The sequence below is a fragment of the Carlito syrichta genome, unplaced genomic scaffold (genome assembly GCF_000164805.1).
Source record: "Carlito syrichta isolate Samal-C Ts95f unplaced genomic scaffold, Tarsius_syrichta-2.0.1 Scaffold304793, whole genome shotgun sequence".
Classification (NCBI taxonomy): Eukaryota; Metazoa; Chordata; class Mammalia; order Primates; family Tarsiidae; genus Carlito; species Carlito syrichta.
The window spans coordinates 107,094-115,787 of NW_007248889.1; the positions used below are offsets into that span (position 1 = coordinate 107,094).

General features: G+C 39.3%; 1 protein-coding gene across 1 annotated transcript in view; it reads right to left on the minus strand.

The window, feature by feature from the left end:
• Nucleotides 1–8,694, minus strand: part of LOC103263296 (UDP-glucose:glycoprotein glucosyltransferase 2-like) — a gene marked incomplete at its 5' end in the record, with an annotated part of 84,197 nt that overhangs the window by 68,970 nt on the left and 6,533 nt on the right. The gene's annotated exons all lie outside the window — the stretch shown is intronic.

Genomic DNA, 8,694 nt, shown 5'->3' on the forward strand with positions numbered 1-8,694 from the left:
TTTGCAAGTCTAATGTTTGTGTTTAACAAATTACAAAACTGAAAAGAATTAGATAAAGTGAAAATAAGAGTTTATGAATGAGTGATTTTTAAAAAAACCTTTCAAAGAACAATTCTATTAGTGTAAAATGTCGCAGGTTGTGACCAGATGGCTGTAGTCACAGGTGGTGAAAGAATTCACCCAAGTCAGATTAGAGTAGAAAAAGAGGTTTATTGAATATATTGCCAGGAAGACTGATAGCAGGCAGGACAGCAATAAGGGTACTATATGCACCCAGTCAGTGGCTTGAGGTGTCTTCACAGTGGAGTTGACTTCCTTTCTGGTTAGGGTCAGGAATCCCAGCATGCATTAGGGTTCCCACCATGCAAATGAAGCAGTTGTGACAGGCTGATGTTCGACTTTGACTGTATTCTATTCACTGATCAGCTGGAAGTTAACACAAAGATGGCTCATGTATAAAATGGCTTCCAAATAAAATCTCTGAAATAATTGTAGGCCCTCGAAATTCTCATGGATCATATAATATAAAAAATAAAACCAAGATGCTTTTGTGTTAGTTGAAAATATTTCCTCAGATTTGAAAGTGATAGAATTGACTATTCACATTTTTGTTTAATTTACTATTTCAAAAAATCCACAAATTGTAACAGGGAAGTTCAGGAACAAAAACACCCAAATTAATTATACTTTTTTTGATCCCAGTCTTCCTCACTTATTTCTCTATGTCCTCTCCATTTTGTCTTTCAATGACCCAAAGTTCTAAATTAGAAGATAAACTAGTTTTTAAAGGGAAATTGCAAAATGATTAAAAATACAGAAAAGGCCAGTGGAGTTAGTCAATTCTATACGTAATATAATTAAATAGTATGTATTTGATTAAAAGTATAGAATATTTCAATTGAATTACTTTCTTAACACTCTAATTATATAGGAAGCATTTTTTTCTGAGATGTAGAATAAATGAATTATATATTTTATATGCAATCAAGGAAAAAATATTACTAAATCAAGAGGTACACATGTAGTTACAGGAATATTAGCCTTCTTTGGTACAGAAGGCTTTCTGCAGTGAAAGAATTAATTGCTCCAGCAATTAAAAGCTAATATAAACATTTACTTCAAACATGGATTCTCTGAATAGAAAACCGAAAGACACTTTACATGTAGTTGACATGACTTGAATGTTAAAATAAGAGTGGCAGAGTCAGAAAACAGATCTTGCTGAGTAATTATTAGAAACAGAGACTACATATCAGATGTTCTAATATTTAAGTGACTCTACCACTGTTGCTTCCTTTAGCTACTCTGGTGAAAATTTTACAAATTACTGTCATATTGTAACACCACTCAAAACTAGTCATTTTTTGTATGCTTTTATGGCTTTAGTGAAAGGACAGACCAAGAGTGGAAAGCCATTTTTTATCTTATTCCTAAACCTTAATACAATGATGAGAAAGTAGAAGTTATATTTTGGAGAAATATATACTTTAGAAAAAAATTAACCTTGACAACTATGTCTTTTCAGAAACACAGACTTCCAGGTATCAGAGGTATCTCATAGTGGCAATCAAGCTTGCCTAGAATAAAGGGAATTTACAAGGTCTAAGACATCATGCATTGGGCAAGGATTGCAGAAGTCACAAAACTTGTAATTGCAAAAGTTATGACTGCTCAGAGGGGGCGCAGATGGGAATTCGATCTTCCAGTAAATTGGGTACTATCTACAGGGAAGCCAAGGATCCCCCAAAGCTACCCACTGGGAATGCCTAGAAGATAGCTCTAAGAAATGTCATTAGGGAAGGTACAGGAGCATGAAAATCCTAATCACACCTTTCTCTAGGGGCTGTGATAATGTGGGTGGACATTAGGGAATCTCTGTGTCACAGGCTCTCTAAGACATTTGCAGGTGGTCAATAAGGAAGTCACGTCTACCTGACTGCAACATCTCCAAGGAAAAGGATTTAAGCCAGGGCTCGAGGGGGCTAAGGGGCCGCACTCATCTAGAGTGTAGGTCCACTCCCTGTCTGTGAGAAGTGAATTATCTTAAATCTTTTCTTCTCTTACTTCTTTGTGTGTTGCAATTCTTTGCATTACTCGGATCTCTGAGTTATAAGCGCACACCTCTGGCACGCCAGCTCTGGGGGTGCTGTGTCTCTCCTTGCCTCTCCTTCTGCGCCTTCACCCTCACCCTATCCATACCCTAACATTTAGTATACATATTTATGGCCGCTTCCCCCACCCCGCCCTGCCTCAATCCCACTGTCCACAGAATTCACTAATTCTGTGAGATTATATGGCTCTCAGAATTCCATAGACTCCATCATCTAATTATGTGTACTGGTGCGGATTCAAGACAGTTGTCTGAGCAGAATCCTGAGCACCGACTGACCTAAAAAGGGGGCAGAACATCCTTTTTCTCATGCACTATTAACAACAAGGTGCTAACTCACCCTCCGCCACCTATTTAAGGAAATGGATTTGTATTCAACTGCCAAAAAGCTATTAACAGGCTTCATGCCATTAGCGAGGAAGAATAATGTCAAGCACACTGACAGTGAAGGGGTATAGGTAAATTTACCCCAAAATATGGCTTTTTGACACAAGGTCTCTCTGACCTGCTGCCTATGTTTAGATACAGAGAAGCGGCTTCCCCTCCCTGCTATTCATTATCTATTGCAGAAAAGAAAAGCAAGGTAAGACCACATGAGTAGACCCTCTTACAAGTATAATGTCTGTCTCTCAGGTTCATTCAAAGTCTACAGATAACTATTTGCAGGTCATTCTGTTTCTGTATCCATTCATTCTCCCAGTCATGTGTTGCCCCCAATAGAATTCCTGTTCCTCCCCCTTTCTCTCCCTCTCCTGTTTTACCAGAACAGAAGCCCTCATTCTTCCTGTTACCTCAAGATGGTACTTAAGTTTCTATAACTCATTGGGAAGTTGGGTTTTCACTCTGAAGGTTCCTATGTATACACGTTAAATTCAATTTGTATGTCTTTTCTCCTATTAATCAATCTTGCCTCATGCCAGTAATTTTTTTCAGCAAACGTTTAGGGGGCCAGTGGCCATGGCTCCCATAGTAGTCAATAGTTATTAAAGCTTAGATCAGAAAAAAACGGAGAACTGCTTTGAGTATATGCAGTTCACTAACTCTTACAGATATACTAAACACATTTCAAACAGATCTCAGAAACAAAGTTCTGAATTGAATTTTGTTATTATGTTATCAATCTATAAAATAGGTTAAGTTGTCTATTTTAAGAATGTTGAAGACAATGTTCTCTACATAATATCCTTTTTATTAAAGCTCTTGGGAGAAACTCTTTGGCTTCCTTCTTCTAAGAATAGTTACATTTCACCTGAACAACCAACTTCTCTTCCTCAAATGAACTTTACGAATTGTGTGAATGGAAAACTTAGAGCTAAAGTCACGGTATGTCATGGTGAGGCAGGGTAGCTAGTTCAGGTTAGGTATAGATAGATAAACATCTTGTAGGCAGGTTTTAGAAAGCTTTCAGAAATTTTTCTTACATTTTTACTGTAGGCCTAGTTGGAATGTGGACCTTCCAGCCTACTCTATCCCCTCAGCCAATCAAAAGAAAATCTCATCAGATGTAAGAATAAGACAGCTTAACCTTTCAATTCATGGTTTACTATAATAATCACTAAAGATCTTTCAGGTTCCCTGTTGAAGGTAGAAGCTGAATATCACCCCTTAACTAACCAAAGCCATACACATGATAATAAGACCATCTTTTTAGTTTGTGTATTCAAAAGTCTGGTAAGTCTCTACAAAGACAAAATGCATGTTCTGGAAAAGACCAAGCATTCCACCCCTCCTCCCAATGAAGGCACAGAGATGTCCATCTCTCTGCAGCAGCAGTTACCTGGGCTCTACCCTCTTTATCACATCAATCACTGTGAAACTGCACTTTTTGTCAAAAGCAAAAAGTGCAGTTTTTTCTTGCCCATGCCACCTCTAGCATGTCCCTCTAACTTTCCCCTCTTCTTTCTCTAATAAGCTTTGTTTTAAAACTATGCTGGCCACTCTGAAATGACTCTCAGGGTTGAGTCAGAGTCCATGAGTTTTGTACCACACCATACCTGGCATCGTTAGGCAGAAAGGTCATTACTGCTGCAGTCTGCAGTGCTTCCTTCAAGAAGTTTAGTATCACATACTATCACACAACTTGCATTTGTCATTGTCAGTTCTTGGGATGATGGGGTGAGTGGTTTAGAGTGGTCACAATAGCTATTTTTACTACTGGCAAAGATGTTAGAATATAAAAACCAAAGAGAATGGATAGAAGAAATGGGCTAATATAGAGATCTTTCAGAGCTGGGAAAAATATACATATTTGTACTTTTTCATTTTGTCACTTTAGTTCTGATTTTAATTTATACCTACCTTTTTCTTTTTCCTTTTGCAAACTTTCTAATTTAAGTTACCTTGTCAAATTTAAATATTTTTATAAGCTAACTTAAATTTTGGAAGGCAGAATTAAGAATAAACATATTAACACAGCAATAACAGACTTATAGTAACTGTTTTTAACATATTTTTCTAATTATTAAAAAATGCCTGCCTACAGACATAGAAGCAGAGTGCCAAATACATAATTCTGTGTTCACATATACATATATACATCCCACTAAAAAGCTATAAGTGAATGTACTTTATGTGATTATAGAAGTACATACATATTCTCATGAAATAATATAGACATAACTATAGAAATAGTATTGATAATGTATAAATTTAAATGAAAAGAAACTTAAAGTATTTGCTCATCTCTTTGGCATATTATACCAATGAAAGGACAAAAGATGGAGTTGATATACCAAAGAGCAGATATTTTAACACTGCTTAGCTCTGTCATGCTTTCTTAGCAAGTTATCTAGCTTGCCCTCTAATCACTAACAAAGGACAGAATCGGTGTCCTGGAGATAGCTAGTGATAATTGTCTTGCAACTCCCTAGGTACCGATTACTTTGCTATTCCAAGTATTTGTCTTTCAGTCAAAAAGCAGCCCTTTGTGACCTACATGACACAGACACCATCACATAAAGCAGTCATTCCTGACCTATCTGACACAGACTCCCATCATCACCATGGCAACAGTACCTGTGCTTACCTGCCACATTGTGATGATATAAAACAGACCACCACCCAATCACCTTAATGACATGCCCCTATCCAAGGAAAGTTAGTTTAAAGGCATTCAACCTCAAACAGCTGTGGCCACACTTTTGTTTCCCTAAGCTTTGGTCCCCTCCCTAACCTTAGGGAGATGAATCTTCTCTCTCTCTCTTTAATATACTTTCTAAATAATCTATATTTTCCAACCAAATTTCTGTGCAAGTCTTTGCATCTTACCCATGGCACTGGCTCAGCACACTGACCTATCCCACAGAACTAACAATTCTCACAGACTTAACAGTTTTGATGGTCCTAGTATGGGGATTTTTCTCCTTGTGGAGTATCCTCTGAGCACGCTCCCTCTCTTACTAGGTACTTGATTCCCTTTCTCTGTGACTTGCTCTTACTCTTATCACCTGTAACAAGCTATATCAAACAGACCTCTCTCCTTGTTGCCTCAGCCTTCTTCCAGTATGAAGCCATATCACCAGTGAGTCCATGCTCTACCCCCCCACCCCCCACTGGAAGGTCTGAAAGTGAGCCTGAGGAAGCTACTGTCCCTGTTTGGAAGTTTTTTCCTGGGGTTCTGAATAGAAATCTTGACGCCAAATCTTCCAAACACATGTAGGAGCAGCCCTGCTGCCGCCTCTGGTGGGTTGAGGGGATCAAGGGAACACCCTTTCACACTCGGTACCCACACCCCTAGGCTGATTGCCCTGATCCTCTTTTGAAATGCCAACTGAGGATGTAGATGGTTTCTGTTTTTCTGGCCCCTTAGAACTGATCTTAAGGCCATTCCCTCTCTCCCTTTAGGATTCCTCATGGGAAATCCTCAAAATGGGGTGGCTTAGGGCCTCTCCCCACTGAAATGTATTCTAGAAGGTCTCAGGACCCTTTCACTACAGGGTCTCTAAGGGGTTCCTCAATTCCAGCTAGGTGACCAGGAGGTGGGCCCAAAGCAGGTCTCTTGCTTCTGACACTCTTCAACTTGACCTCTATAGCTGCCACAAGGGCAAATGGTCCAAAGTTTTCAAAATGGTGTGCCACTCAGACTTCTTGTCCTTCCCGTGACATACTCCTTCTAACTCCTTCTTTAATTACTTTATCTCCTTCCTGCTTTCCCTCTAACAACTCAAATCCAGCCTTCTTGTCCCCCTCCACCACTGCCTGACCCATGCCAGTAGCGGCCCTGAGAACTGCAGCCACATGTGCTGCCTCCTTCCCCCACTTTAACTGCTTACACTGGCTCCAGAAGTCCCTTTAAACCTCTCAAACCTGTTCATCAGCTTCCCCTTTGAAAAGTAACAGGGACAAAAGATATTATTAAAGCTCATGTTCCTTTTTCTATGATAAATCTCTCTCAAATTAAATCTAAACTGGGACTATTAGCCCTCCTTCTGGACAAAAGCAAAGGGACCACATGTTAATTCACTAATCCTGTTAACTCACAGGAAAACAGCCTATTGTCATTTTAATCTGCTTTCCAACCAAATTTCCAAGTGTTCTAGTAAAATCTTACAAATCTACAGTGTGCTAAAATGTTAGTGCTAAACAACACCGGTGTTTGTTATATCAGGCTTACTAAAGTTTTTTGTTTTTTAAAGAGAGCTGAGTCACTTTGCTGTACCTGACTACCCCTCAACCCCACACAACAGGTACAGATTTAAATGCTGAGTATTTTCTGTGTGACACAATAAGGTATGGGAACTGAGTACTCGCTGTGTGACACAATGAGACATGAGAACTGAACACTATCATCTAGTTGTCTACACATCACAACTAAAACTGTAATTTAACAATTTATAAAGGGTCTTAACAAATTTGCCTGTTCAGAATTAGAAATAAACAGAGACAAATCATTCCACATCCATGTGGTCTGTTCACTGTACAGGGCTTTACATCAGACCATTAAAGACAAAAAAGTGGTCAAAGGTTTCATATGTGAAACATTTTTCTTGATTTACTTAATTACTTTACAAACAGGATTATATCCTATGGAGTATTAAATGCCCAACTTCAAAGGCTAGACTCAAAACTACAAATGCCAAACTTCCAACTACAAAAAAACTTTTGACATTGTTTTTAGCTGAGACATTAGAGAAACACAGAGTGTCAACGAGGAGGGTAACAGAACCACAGGGCCAAAAGAGGCACCCCAACTGGCAGATGCCATTAGTGACAAAGTTCCAATGGCCCAACAGATACCTGCTGAAAACAAACCTAAGGGGGATGGTGTTTCTGGGTATAGTCTGTGGGGACACTTGAAGGGTAGCTGTCCCTAGAAGACCTAAACCTCCAGGACCTTGTCCACTGTGTGGGTCACAGAGCCACTGGGGAGCAGGTGTGCCGTCTTCTGGCCCAGAAAATGGTGGCTATTGAGGATGCTTGAAAATCTACTAAAGTGCCTGGCACTGGCTCACCATCACCCCAACAACCCCCAGGTAAATATTAGGCACTGGAACCCAAATTGACTTCTTAATTAATGCCATTCATGTTGAAATCATATAGCCTTATCTTAATCAAAAGTTACTAAAAGGTTAATTCAAGTTATAAACATAAAAAGTTATCTATAAAAAGGTAAAAAAGAAACCAGAAAGCAAAAGAAAAATGTAAATCAAGTTTTTGGAAAAAATAAATATAAATAAATAAATAAGTAAACAAATAAAGTTGTTGGTATAAAAGTATGTTTTTGGTAAGAAAATACAAAAATTTTAGTTTTTTTCCTATAAATTTACCATTAATATCAGTTACACTAATGCTAGACCAAAATGCTACTCAGAGATAAAACATGAGTCTCTTAATTGACAAACTCCAGAATAAACAACAGGAGGGAGAGGAAGAGACAAATTCAGTTAGCCTTCTGTTGCCTTTGTTACAAAAAGCAAGATTTTTTTTTTTTAACTTTTCAAAATCTTTTGACTAACACTTTGGCTAAATAAGTAACTTTTACAATGGCCTGTAATCCTGTGTTATAATATTATGCTTTTAAAACCTTTAATACTTCAGGTTCTCAATTCAGTCTCTCTAGGGTGGGGTAAGAACCACACCTTTGAAATTGGCTTTAAGAACCACATCTTTGAGCCGGGCTCAGTGGTTCAGCCTTTAATCTCGCGCCTTTGGGAGGCTGAGGTGAGTGGATTGCTTGAGCCCACGGGTTCGAGACCCCCTGGGCAGCGAGACCTCATCTCTACAATAAATCAAAAAATCAGCCGGGCGTGGTAGCGCATGCCTGTAATTCCGGCTACTTGGAAGGCTGAGGCGGAAGGATCCCCGGAGCCCAGCAGGTCGAGGCTGCAGTGGCCAGGAGCGGCCACTGCACTCCAGTCTGGGCGACAGAGTGAGACTCCAAATCAAAAAAAAAAAAAAAAGAACCACACCTTCCCCATGTCCTCCTTCTAGACTGTCTGTGCCCAGGTAAATTGTTTTGTAAACAACATCTGTCATAAAACCTAAAACAGTATTTGAAAGCCCGGGCTCAGTGGCTCAGACAGTAATCTCGCGCTTTGGGAGGCTGAGGTGAGTGGACTGCCTGAGCCCGCGGGTTCGAGACTCGC